Below are 12,829 nucleotides of genomic sequence, written 5' to 3' on the forward strand. Positions count from 1 at the left end.
ATGGGACTTCTTGAGCGACTGAAGGGCAAGGAGATTCCGACATCAAGGAAGATATGGGAGGCTATTCAGGCGTTATTTGCGGCGATGAATGAGGTACAAGAGAACGTAGCCTCGAGATTTGGGTCTAAGACGAAGGTGGTGTTTACCACATCCCCAGGATACGCAAATATGCCACCCGCCCTACAATTCGTGTACGCGGTCTTGATCCTGATAGCAGAAGGGAGTGAATGGCGGATTCTGATGGCAGCCCCCAATCGAGAGCTGGAGCCATCGAACTTGAGGCTTTACAAATCAGAATTGCCGGCGGCATGGGCTGACATATCTCATGCACTGAGGGGTTTTTACGGACTGGCCGACGTCCTGATTGTATTGGATGAGGTACTCTTGCTAGAGATATCGAACTTTGCTAGACAACTCAAGTTCAGCCCAGTCATCGGGGACGACCACCCGGCGATAAACCAGTTGACGGCCAGCCTGTGGTTCCGGAGTATGGATGTGAAAGTCGCAAATTCCACCAGCAGGTCTAGAGGTCCCAGCAACGAGAGAAGAAATGTGGTCGAGACGGAGAAACAGTTAGAATCGATGAAATATCGCTTGACTCAAGAGAATGGCTGGTGGCCATTCCTGACACCAAGGCTGGAGAACGTCACGAATAAAACGAGGGAGGAAGCACCACTCCTCGTGAAACAAATCTGGAGTTTTCTAGAGAAGCAACTGGAGCTAGCTGAAACGAGAGACATGACGGTGGCTAGATTTGTCTCGGCCGCCAATGAAGTGACGATTGGAGGATTTTGGAGAGAGCACGCCAACGGCGAATTGAAGACTAGGAGAGATTACGAGATTCTCAAGTTCTTGAGTCCTTGCTGGGAGAAAGAATTCTTGGCAGGAGTGTTCGGCACCACGGCGACTATCTTCGGAGCCTTCGTACAGGAGATACTGGGCATGTCCATCAGCCTGCTCTTGGCCCTGTATTTGGTTTACCCCAGATACTTGTTCAACATGGGCCCAGCATACATGTTTAGTCGAGGAGTGGAGACACTTCGAGTTGATGGGTATCTGGCACTAGTACTCTTGACCCATGGGGAATTGGTGTCGTTTCATCGGTTAATGGAATATGGAGAACCTCTGTCTATGGGGAGAGTCCACACGAGCATTGAAACCAGCTCCTACAAGTGTGCCGCAGGGTTGAAGACACTGCTGGTGCAATACCTCATGATGCAGAATCGATACATGACGGGTGAAGATGAGAACCCAACCTCGAGAGAAGAATGGGAGAAGGCGAACAGAGGGATGCCTCTGTTGACGGACCTGTGTCTGGCAATGAGGTCGGACCCAATGGGGATAATCCGGGGTCTAGAGGAGGTGGTGACCTGCATCTATGGTCCAGCAGTGACGTACGCGTTTCCAGATCCCCTGGTGATAACGTATCGTCACTCGGTGACGCACTTGAGTCTCATCAGCGTACTGGATGGTACAGCGCTGAATTGGTGTCAGCAGGAGGTGCTCAGGGCGCGCATGAGCAACACGGTACTCTTCGGAAAAGTGAAAGATGCCGAGATGATGGTGTGCAACTTCAGGGGACAAATGCAATGTAGAATGGGAGGCAAGCGAGAGGGCCCCATTGAAATGTATCCAAAGTTTTGGAACCTAAACCCATTGACGGCCGACGGACGAGAAGTCTTGAGAATCCCCGCCTGGAAGGAGTGCTTTGCACTAGTCAAGAGGGAGCTGGAGGCCATAATGGAGAAAGAAATCCTACCAGCCACCATGCCTGAGTTCCCGACAGTCAGGAGGATGACCTTGGGAATGAATAGTCCCTTGGTGGTTCCCTCCATAATGGCGAAGATGATGACGGAGGAAACGCAGAGGCATTTCACGGATGGCTGGGATCCCCTGTTCATCGGCTACACGGCGGCGGTCTACTTCCACACCAGCGAGATGAAGGTAAATTCGTGGACGACGCAAGCGAAAAAAAGTAGAGGTTCGCAGCCCCCTGGATATGAAGTGCGGAAAGTCTTGAGGACTCTTGAGAAGGAAGGACTTGAGAATATGCTACCCATATGGGATGATGGCAGGATGATCGTGATGGAGGGGCACGTCGCATTGGTGGACGAAATGAAATTTGCCACGAGAAAATACAAGGCACCCTATGGCTTGGAACAAGTAGAAGTGACACAGGAGGGAACAGAACTAGATGCAGCAGGTCAACTGCATGTAGCCCTGACGGAATATAAAAAGCTGGATCCTACGACACCGTCACCACTGTCTGTAGACACGCCTGGAGACAAGAGGAGTGGACCCGTTGAGGATCGATTCAAAAGAATTCTCGAGAGAAGAAGAAATGAATCAGAGGAAGAGAGTATGGATGAAACTCTCAGTGATGCTGGAGAAGACATGGAGGTGGGGAATACGCCTGAACCAGGGCCATCAGGGGAGGAACTCACCACTCAAGAGCTGTTGAAAGACTTGAGCGAAGAGAATTGGGCAGATACTGCCACCCCACCTCTGAACCCGTCCCCGCGGAAGAACCTAGAGTTGCCATTGGCAGGTGAGACCTTCAATATGGGGATGTTACTCTTGAGCTCGGAGGAAAGGGAGAAGAACACGTTCGAAGGGAACAGGGACATATTCTTGGGATCTCTCGAGGATGACGCTTGGCAGGAGTTCCTGGAGGAATTCAATCGAGAAGTGGGCAGCGAGACGACGCTGGACAAGTTCAAGAAGGAACTGTGGGACGCAGTAGTGAGATTCGGGGAACCGCTCCTGATAGGAACGGGCCTGGATGAGAAAGCAAGAAAAGAGCTGCTGAACAAGCTAGTGGAGCTGAGGAACGCACGATCGAAGACTAGAAAAGAGAAATGTGAGGACAGCTCTACTCTGAAACAAAAAACTGTGGATAAAATGGTTGATGATATAAAAAGGGATAAGGTTGGGACTAGTAATATGATTAAAAGTACTAATATCCTTAAGGCTCGAGCAGGGGGGAGGCAAGAGTTGGAAGGAGTGGATGGAGAGGTCGAATCAATGATGATAGCCACAACACCCTCGAGCAGAGATGTGAAGACTCGCAAGAGGAAGAGAGAAGTGGAAGGATGGGGTAGTCCTTCAGTGGATGCTGTTTCGGAAGGAAACTTGAGAGAGACGGCGCCCATCGTTTTGGCTCGATGCAAGACGGCGGCATACAAGAACAGCTCGGAGCTCAGGAAACCACTTGAAGTAGAAAAGGAAATAGAGGTTTCCGCCAGTTCGACGTCAGAAGAAGACTTCAGGCCTCAGAAGGTAAACGTGAAGAGAGTTTCAACGAACGGACAGGTAGGGGAAGTGGAGATCGGCAAAGAATGGATCTCGAAGGCACATCAGGACATGGGCAAGCAAGTGACGAGTGATCCATTGGAGAGGAACAAGACGAGGAACACTTCCCGGACGTGGTGGGTGGCCCTCGAAACATTGAAGGAAATGGAGGACTGCTTGAAGAAGTTGGACAGTGGAATAGCTCGCAAGCGACGCAATTGGGCCACCCAGCAAAAAGCCGAGGTTAATAAGATAGAGATGGCAAGTCATCTGAAGAGGTCCTGGCAGAGTTTGTTGAAGGATCATTTTGAAGAGGCGATGAGGACATCCTCATCAGCACCGCCACTGATGGCGAACCCCTTCGTTAGAACTGCGGGACAATTAATGTTCACCTGGAGTCTGGTGGGAATAGAGTTGGAGACATTGACCTCGTATGACAGGCTGAAGTTGGGAAGCAAGAAGCTAGAGGTGTATCAGGCACTGATGCAACACGTGGCCAGGGACAATTCAGGCTTGAGCCTGGCTAGAAGAAAAGATGCCACATGTTTCTTGAGATGGATAATGTCAATGATGTCTGATAGCACCATCCTGGCATGCCACCAGAGAGCAAGTGGAAGTAAAACCATGGAGAAAAGAGTCTCAACGATCATCTTGAACGTATATCAGAGTACAGGAATAGAGAAAGAAGATGGTTCCAGACTATCCTTAGAGAACCATCGAAAGCTGGACGAGGTACGGAGGTTCTCTAATAAGAAGTTCGAGGAAGAACATGATGTTCACCGTAACCTGGCCTCGTCAGAACAGTACTCGAGACTCAGTGAGAAGGGGGAATACCAATATGTGTCTGGAGTGATGGGAATAGCCTACAATCCCTTCTTAGCCTCGGAAGCTGGAGGAGCCCACAGAAACCATGAGGTAGCGGAGCTACTGAAGTTTTGGACAGAAAGAATAATGGAGATAGACGCGGTGGAGAAAGAGGGGCCGAGCCTGGGCCTGATTCTTGAAAAAACACCAGAGGTGATAAGCATACCGCGCTCAAACAAGAGAGTTGAAGTGAACGTGGGCGGTGGAAATGGCTTGTTAACTACGAACTTGGGAGTGATATGGAAGCTACTAAGACCCTCCTGGTGTCCACATCCCCATGCGAGTCTAATCGAGGAAACCACCGAGCGAGTGAGGTTAGCACCAACGGAAGATGAAGATCTGGCGAAGTTGAGTGTGCTACATAAGCTAATCACGCCCCAGATGCAAGAGCCAAGCGAAAGGACGAGCGACCCCGGGTCAGCAAAGAAATTGGAGCCGGGTAGCTGTCTGGATTCGACGTGTGGGAACGGAGAGCACATCTGCGATGGACGGTCATGCGTCAGAATACTGTCGTTTCAAAAAGAAGACCTGGTCACTTGGTTCGAAGACATCACAGAAAGGGAGAAAAGTGAAGTGCAAATAATAGCGGAATGTTACGCGAGAACCACGGTGAATATAGCGACAGCTCTCGGATTCTTCTCGAGAATGTGTGGTCTGCAGGCACTGGAGAGACTGGAATCTGAACATCATTTAGTGACGGCGTTGAGCGTAGAATCATGGCCCGGGGTGTTGCAGGTGACTCAAAAACACATCCGGAGCTGGAAGGTTGGTCTTGAGGCGGAAATGGGATTTCCCATGAGCGAAGCTTATGGCTTGCCATTGAACGCGAAATCGCTGATAGGGTCAATGATGGCCAACTTGTGCGGAAGTCACTACCCGCTACACATGGCGATGGTGGAAGTGTCCAGCCAGAGAATACTGGTGGACAAGGCCTTCTCAGTGCCCAAGTGCGTGAGGTTGGCTCGGATGTCGCATCACTCGCACAAGTTGTTGAGAAAAATCAAAGGGACAGTACCAAAAGAATTGAGAGATGACTTAAGCGAAATCTGGGGAGAAGATCTTCTGAAGTTGGAAAGAGAAAACACAAGCGATCACGAGAGACAAAACGTGATCGGGAAACCTGTGGGAAGTACTCCGAACCTGGAAGACAACGACACGATGCACGAGAAAATGATGGAGCTTGAGCCTCTCTTGGAAGCCTCAGGGGAGCGTAATCTCAGGAGCATTGAGATCTCTCATGGGGAATGCCCATGCCACTGTTTGGCACAAACGGTGTGGTATCCAGATCACAAGAACCTTTGCCTGGTGTGGGATGTGGAAGAGATTCGGTCGATCGGACTACCGGATCACCGGCAGAAGGTGACGCTCTTAGTAGTGAGTACGATGTTAGCTCTGAGATGGATAGAAGAGAATATAACGAAGTATCGGGAGGCGACGACGCCAACGGCTGAGTCAATATACGCGATAGACTACAGCAGGAGACTCGAGTTGTTTGAGACTGCGTGCAAAGTATTCGCCATACTGACGGAAGTCAGGCACGTATGGAGTCGCTTGAGGTACTTTCCATGGTTTCGGGCGACACTGACGTCTTGGTTGTACATGACAACGAAAGATCACATGAGAAAACATCAAAAAGAGTATCGACAGTTCCAGGCCGAGATTGGGCCGGAAGCTTTCAAGAGACCCCTGCTAACCCATCGTAATGCGATCACGACAGGATGGAAAAGAGTGGGTAAGATGTCTAGAGACAATACCAAAGCGAGGGAGTCGATACTAGAGGAAGACCTGGCGAAGAACGTGAGCTTGAGCCTGCACAACTCCTTTTGCTTGAACCGAGAAGCTAGGGTGAAGGCACTACCCAACCAAGCAAAGAGGTTGCAGGAGCAGAGGGAATGGATGCGATCCTATGAACAGCTGAAGGCTTGGGAGGAGATTGTGATTAGTTCCGATGATGAAGAGGAACTGTTGAGACAGTTTGCCGCATCTAGCACTTCAGGATGCAGTACCTCCAAGGCGAAGAGTACGAGATGAATGGGCAAATCGGATGGATCTTGAGTCTTGAGAGGGAAGGGGGGCTTGAGCGTGGATCCGAGTGAAACTTGGATTCACGAAAAAGAAATTTTAACAAAGCAAATATTGTTACTAATATACTATATTTATTATATAAATCGAAATGCTGCATGACAATTTCCTGATTGAATAGGACAAAAGAGATTTTAAAATGATTGGCTTGAAAAGCGAAAATTCAAGGGTGCAGGTGTATGCAGATTTTGGTTGCTGTTTAGCAATAGTGTGAAAATTTTAAATGGCTGTGAATTTTGGGGTGTAGATAAGCTTAAATCTGCTGCAAACTTCTGTAAATGACCACTGGCACTGTATCTTGAGCAACACTCGGTTTTTCTGGGACTCACTGGCAGAAGACAGCGCGCGATGAGGACATCGATCTCGAGTCCGGGGAGTATGTGCCAGTCGGTCATATTTGGAAGTTTGACCTTGAGAGAAGCAAAAAACACTTGATTTTGGAGTGAAATTTAATTTTTCAAAATTTCGAATGGAACCTGTCATGCACGATTTTCTCGCGAGAACTGAAAATCAGAAAAAGAAGTTAGAACAATTTCAGAACAATTGAGTCGCATACGCGGGAATGTCGCAAGAAAAAGCAGTAGGAAATTGCTATTCGCAATTTCCATCACTATAATAATCGAGAGTAGAGCTGTCCCATCTGTGACAGAGACGAGAGCATTCCCTCGAATTGGATTATAACGACTGGAGTATTATTCGGAACTGGACTAGAGTGAACCTTCGGTGGAAAGGTGGACAGCTTGAGTGTCCTAATGGTTCACAAGAAAACTATTGTCTAGAGTATAAACTCGTTCTCATTGTCAAAACTATAAAACATTAGACTCATTTAGTTGCGTTATTTAATTCTTGAGTTAATTACCGACTGGATTATTTCCCACTTCTTGAGCGTGCTACTATGTGAGTACAAATTTAAATTCCTAGAGTGTGTTTTATGATTGTTATGTTGAGGTAAGGCAAGTTTTAGGTTGATCCATCTGAAATGGATCAAAGTTCCACTGTCTAATAAAAAGTAACTTAACGGATTGTTCCAACCCGGTTTTTAACGGCGTTCATGTATTTTGGGTATCTAGAGACCTAAGTATGGGGACGTTTCTAATTCTAGAGTGGGGGGATATTTTAGTAGTAGCCTTTAAGCTGTAACGGGTCGTAGTCTCATGTCACAAGCGAACCGAACTGGCTCCGACCGTTCTTGAGGTAGAAAAACACAAGAGATGGTGTCCCTGACCCTTGAGCCAGTGGTTATAGGGCCTATTTTTCTTAAGCCTCATGTGTGACTGCAGTAGACGAATGTTACAGCGATTATCGTTGTTGTCAACGTCGCAACTATCGTTGTTCTGTTTTATTTTGGCTGTCTTCCAAAATGGCCGATTTTGATGTTTCTCAGAAATATGACGTCATCGCTCGAAATTTTTAAAATTCAAAATGACTATCCTAGCCTTCACGATTCGTTCAATCGTCCGAATAACACCGTTAATCCTCTAAAACTGCTAATTCGGAAAGTTAGCTGCTAATAATCCGAAGATGAATTTTCGTCCATTCTGGTCGAATGTCATATACTCCCCGGACAGCCCGGTCAATGTCCCCATTGAATCTCGTAATGTTCGTAAAAATGATACAGTGCCATCAAACAGAATTCAGAATTTACAAAATGCAATAAATCATTTTCTTCCACGTCATATCGACTCACTGCAGAATATAGATGGCATCACACTACACTACTATAGCCTTCCAAATTCTTTCACTAATCTGCACTTTGAGGATATGACCGAAGATAAAAACCTTTTTTCTGACTTCCAAAAGCAATGCCCTGATTTAAAACTTTTTCTCCTAGGTTTTAAAAGGTGTTAGTTTGCAGGACAGTCCTGCCAACCAACAAGCTAAAATTATCCTACTATGCTTCTTCCCTTCGGAAATTTTAGTTGTTATTGGTCCTGAATATTAAAACTAAGGAACTCTGTGGTTAGAAAGAACAATGAAACAATTACCCTCTTCAAGATATTACCCAAGCCTTTCATAATCAGTTGTCCTAGTTGATTAAACACAATCATGCAGGCTAAAATATGTTAATATAATCTTCACTCAAGCCTTTCTAAATAAATAGTAAGTGTCTCTAAAGCCACTAGTTAAAATCAAAATACAAATTTATAAATGCAACAAAATCTTTAATGTTCAAAACTCAACTAAAATGTTTTCGTTCAGTTTCAATTACAACTTTGTTGCTTATTTTCTCACTTGAGTTTTTTGTCACACATATAGAACAATTCTGAGTTTTAACTTCTTCTCTTTCGTCACTTCTTTGTTACTTCTTTCTTCGTTGTTTAGAAGTTCTAAAACTTCTAAATTCTTCTAATTTCGTTTCTTTTTGCATCTATCTTGTTCTTCGGCCATTTGTCAATGCTCCATCTCCTCCTCCTGCGACATTGACTCTGCACTTTCAGTTTCTGTGTCTTGTAACACATCGGTAGCTATTCTGACGCTCGCTGTTGGAAGCAGTCCTCCAACACTTCTGCTCTTCCACCTTTTGCTTACAACAAGGTAGGGGGTCAACGTTAGATTCTCTGTTCCTGCAGAAGCTGTTGTGGAGACACAACGTCACGTTTCTCTCCAAATCTTCCTTCAACATCTCTTCTTTCTCCCTTCCATCACGTTCACTCATCCTGGAGATTCTCGTTACGGCGGTGGTCACTGCATTCCGATGAGTTGCAAAAGCTCGCTTGAAAGCTCCTGATCCATTGACCAGCTGATACGTACTGTACACTCTGCCGTGCTTCGACATATGCTTCTTGGCATATTCGTACAACCATGCAGTCAGGTTGGCTCCAAACCATGGTATCAGTCGTCTTCTTGCCCATATCTTTTTCCCTTCCATCGGAATGTTCAGAGTCTTACACATTGTCTCTCGTTGGTGCCTCCTGTCTATTGTTCTCCTTCACATAAGCTTCCAGCCATCGCATCGCCATCATAACTCCCACTATCACTATCGTTATAGGCCGTGATGAGTCTGGTAAACCCATGGAGATCAGCTCTCCAGAGTCACAGATCAACACCAGATTACTACGCCCGGGATATCACCATGTTTGCAACTAGCAATGGCAGGAAAAATCATCATGTGTTAACATGATGCTCCTCCAATTACGCTTTCCCGAAGCTTCCAGTAGTGGTTCCACTTCCATCATCACTCGGTGGACTTCATCATTCTCATCTATTGTGTTGTAATCCGTAACGGTTGATTTCTCTGTTTTTGTCTTTCAAAGTCACTGAATGAAGTTCCCACTGACGTATCCAATGAACTTCTTTACCAGTATCGATTCCAACTCCTCCTTAGTTCTCTCTGGAACTGCTGAGAACATTTTGCACAGTTACTCATAAGACATTGTCGCTAGTCTTACACACTTTGGCACTGAGAAGGACTGATCCAAGATCGTTCTCGTAATTTTTACATTCAAAGCTGCGAAATGCACTGGGTATCTGCTCTTGCCGTTGCTCCTAGAGGCTGTTGTCATCACGTTACAGATGATATTAAAATCATGCAGATTACAGTCTGAATTGGTTCCCTCTGTACATCTTGTGTTGCAAGTAGTATCGAATCAGCGTTGGGACTAGGACACCATGAGGGTCTCATCAGTTCCCATACCACCATCAAGCTCGTTCTCAGTAATTCATCTGAGAATCCTAATCCAAACTCTACTCGTTTGTCGGATTCTGGCACTGAAGGTGCAGTCACCTTTTCCTCCAAGACCAGTGCCAGCCTGGTCTGCTGATTAGCAGCGCTTGAAAGATAGTAATCAAAGAAGCAATCGCATATGTCTTCATTCAGGAATGGATTCTACGCTACCCCTATGATTCCTGACACGTAACTGTAGGACTTCTTCCTGATCGGTCCACAGTATTCACTGGATTTTGGCATTGCTCCCATAGATTCCTTAGTGAGCCTCAGCTCTTTGTTTGAGAATCTCCTGATTTCGTCTATTTTCTTCATGGGTTCTAGCTCCACAGGTTCTTTCATGTTCACCCTCCATGGTTTACTTTGATACACGTCCAGCAGTGCTAACAAGAGTAAGGCTTTCGCTCGTTCATCGCCTTCTCTCAGCATCTTGACACAGGTGTTCAAGGCTGGCACTGTCATTTGCTCTATCATGAACCGAATGAAACAGAGAGCGTCTCTCCGCTTCGCGCACGCTACTGCCATTTCCTCTTGGACTATCAGATCTCTCATGCTCGTCATCAGGAATACCTTGTCTTCCTTTGCTTTTTTCCCCTCTTCTGAATCATATTGCGCGCGAGTCAGTCCGATCATGCACCAGGCAAACCGCAGCTGTAATTCAGTTCTCACATAAGGTACTTCTATCAGAGCGTGTATCTTCGGTGTGGTCCTCATTTCTTCTTCGAAGTACCGTAACACTACTGCTTTCCTTGGAAGGCTCACCAACTGCTCAATCGTCTCTGCCTGCATCTCATACGATGCTAGAGTCCCATATGCTTTCTGCTTGAGGGTGGTGCCTTGCATCATGGTCTTCAGATAACCTTCCATGGCACTTTTGTCTTCCAGAGCCATTAAGTATCCTCTGGCCGAGTTTCTGTACTCCAACATCTCCATGTATCCACCGGCGGGTTCTTGTATTGATACAGTCTCCAACAGTGTCAGTCGGTTATATTCCACTGGGACTAGTTGTCCTACGACACTTCGCTTTCCGTGGTTCATTGGAGACGGTTTAAAGTCTTTCATGGTACTCTCCCCACACTGGCTGAGTATTTCCATTTCCAATGTTGCTCCAGTCAGAATGCGGTCACTCCGTATAGATTTAAACCTGTTGATTTTATCCCTGCCATGAGAATGGGTGGCACCATCGCTACATCAGTCAACGTTCTGTCTGTGCAAGGCAATCGATCATCACCTTGTCCCAAATCCATAGCTTCGTCGACTCGTTTTCTTTTCGATGAGATGACAGCTTTTATCGAGATTTCAGAATCCACCTTTGTCTTTCCCGCTCTCCTCGGTATCACTTTGCTGTCTAGTTTCATTTTCATTTCATTAATCGTATCTATCACCAATTTTTATCGCATCGTTTTTTTCCTAAATCTCGACAGATATACCACTTCTCCTTTATCTTCTTCCGGCGTCATCTTGATAGGAGAGTTTGCTTCACTTTCATCAGTGGCTGAATCGATCAACAACTCACTCAATCTCCCTTCACACTCGTCGAGTTTGTCAAGGACTTCCCGCATTAGTGGTCGGATGAGACTCACCTTCAAAAAGGACTGGGTTCCGTAGCTCTGAACTACTGTCCAGACTTCTTCCATAAAGGCCGCTCTGTCCAATCTACATCCCGTCCTGCTTTCATGGTCTCGGTGATGCACCTCCCACTCTTCTTCGGGTAACGCTCCTTCCTAAGAAGGGTACTCTGGCAGCGCCTTCTATCCTTCTTCTCCTTGTTGATTCCATAAGGAGTCTCTCTTCTCTGTCTCTAGAATTGCCCGGAGAGCTGCTCTCCGGCAAATCCCGGTTCATTTCCACAAAATCCGACGGAGGTTCCAGTGTCTAAGTACCTTCGTTTGCTGGTTCAGTCGTTTCCAACGCGTCTGCGTTGTTGTCAAAGTCACTGAGGAAATTGAAATCCAGGCTGGATATTCCTCCTGTCGATGCTTTATCGTCCTCCTTCTCTGCTTGATCAGGATCCTCTTGCATAGGTTCTTCTTATCGACGGCTTCCTCCCTGCCCATCATCTCCTTTTGATCTATTTTTCGAGTTTGAGGGCCCTTGCTCTTCCGTTCTGACCCCTTCCGGAAATTTCAGTTTGATTAGCCTGCCGGCTGATCGATCTTCCTCCTCTCCATAGACTAATTTGATCTCCTCATAGCCGAAGGGTGCTAGGAAGGTTCTCGTCCGTAGCGTTCCTCCCGCCGTTAGCTCTGGTTTCACACTCGTCAAACTTAGGGAGGCCTCAGGTAATTCAGCTCTGCCTCTCATTCTCATAGGCGCCAAATTCAGTTCTGCCCATTCCGTGTCAAACGCTCCAGGCTTTGGAGTCGCGGCATTGCTTATGCACCTTCTCGTCGCTTGATCTGTATAAGAATATCGCGTAAACTGTAACACTGCGGCATTCCTGTCCACAAACACGGATCCATCGTTTCCGAGAACTTCGCTACCCTCCTTTCATTGGTCTCAAACACTCTCAGCCTAGGAGTTTGCACTACGGTGACTGCTCCGAGCAACATTCTTCTTATCAGAGGGAATTCAGGGATTTCCTCCGGCAGCTTCTTGTAATCACCCCAGACTTTCGTCTCTACTCTCACTTTATGGTATAATGTAGTGAGACGAGGAATTCTTGTTATCTCACCATTTGTCTTCTCATAGGGCCTTAGATTCTTAGATTCCAGAGCTTCGGAAATACTTCAATGTGCCCTCTCTCCACTTCTCCCATACGATCACGAAAGTGATCGTCGAAGTTGACGACCGTCATTTCTGGCTCTGCTATCTTTCCAAACAACAGATCTTCGCTCATGAGTTCTGGCAAGACATGCTGCTCACACCAGTTCAGCACACTCCCGTCCACTGCTGATATGAGGCTCAGGTGCAGCACCGACCTCCTGT

This window comes from Symsagittifera roscoffensis, chromosome 5 (genome assembly GCF_963678635.1).
Source record: "Symsagittifera roscoffensis chromosome 5, txSymRosc1.1, whole genome shotgun sequence".
Classification (NCBI taxonomy): domain Eukaryota; kingdom Metazoa; phylum Xenacoelomorpha; order Acoela; family Convolutidae; genus Symsagittifera; species Symsagittifera roscoffensis.